The sequence below is a fragment of the Eriocheir sinensis genome, chromosome 35 (genome assembly GCF_024679095.1).
Source record: "Eriocheir sinensis breed Jianghai 21 chromosome 35, ASM2467909v1, whole genome shotgun sequence".
NCBI classification, from domain to species: Eukaryota; Metazoa; Arthropoda; class Malacostraca; order Decapoda; family Varunidae; genus Eriocheir; species Eriocheir sinensis.
In genome coordinates this window covers 10,911,229-10,911,994 of record NC_066543.1, presented here as the reverse complement: position 1 = coordinate 10,911,994, position 766 = coordinate 10,911,229, and positions in this window count along the sequence as shown.

Below are 766 nucleotides of genomic sequence, written 5' to 3'. Positions count from 1 at the left end.
AACGGGGAATAAAAGTGGAAGGGAAGAAAAAACGGGGAATAAAAGTGGAAGGGAAGAAAAAACGGGGAATAAAAGTGGAAGGGAAGAAAAAACGGGGAATGAAAGTGGAAAGGAAGACAACAGGAAGAAAAGTGGAAGGAAGAAAAACGGGAAGAAAAGTGGAAGGAAGAAAAACAGGGAAGAAAAGTGGAAGGAAGAAAAACGGGAAGAAAAGTGGAAGGAAGAAAAACGGGAATGAAAGTGGAAGGAAGAAAAAACGGGAATAAAAGTGGAAGGGAAGAAAAACGGGAATAAAAGTGGAAGGAAGAAAAACGGGAAGAAAAGTGGAAGGAAGAAAACGGGAAGAAAAGTGGAAGGAAGAAAAACGGGAATAAAAGTGGAAGGAAGAAAAACAGGAATAAAAGTGGAAGGAAGAAAAACAGGAATGAAAGTGGAAAGGAAGAAAAAACGGGGAATAAAAGTGGAAGGAAGAAAAACAGGAATAAAAAGTGGAAGGAAGAAAAACGGGGAATAAAAGTGGAAGGAAGAAAAAACGGGAATAAAAGTGGAAGGAAGAAAACGGGGAATAAAAGTGGAAGGGAAGAAAAAACGGGAATAAAAGTGGAAGGGAAGAAAAAACGGGGAATAAAAGTGGAAGGAAAGAAAAAACGGGGAATAAAAGTGGAAGGGAAGAAAAAACGGGGAATGAAAGTGGAAGGGAAGAAAAAACGGGGAATAAAAGTGGAAGGGAAGAAAAACGGGGAAGAAAAGTGGAAGGGAAGAAAAA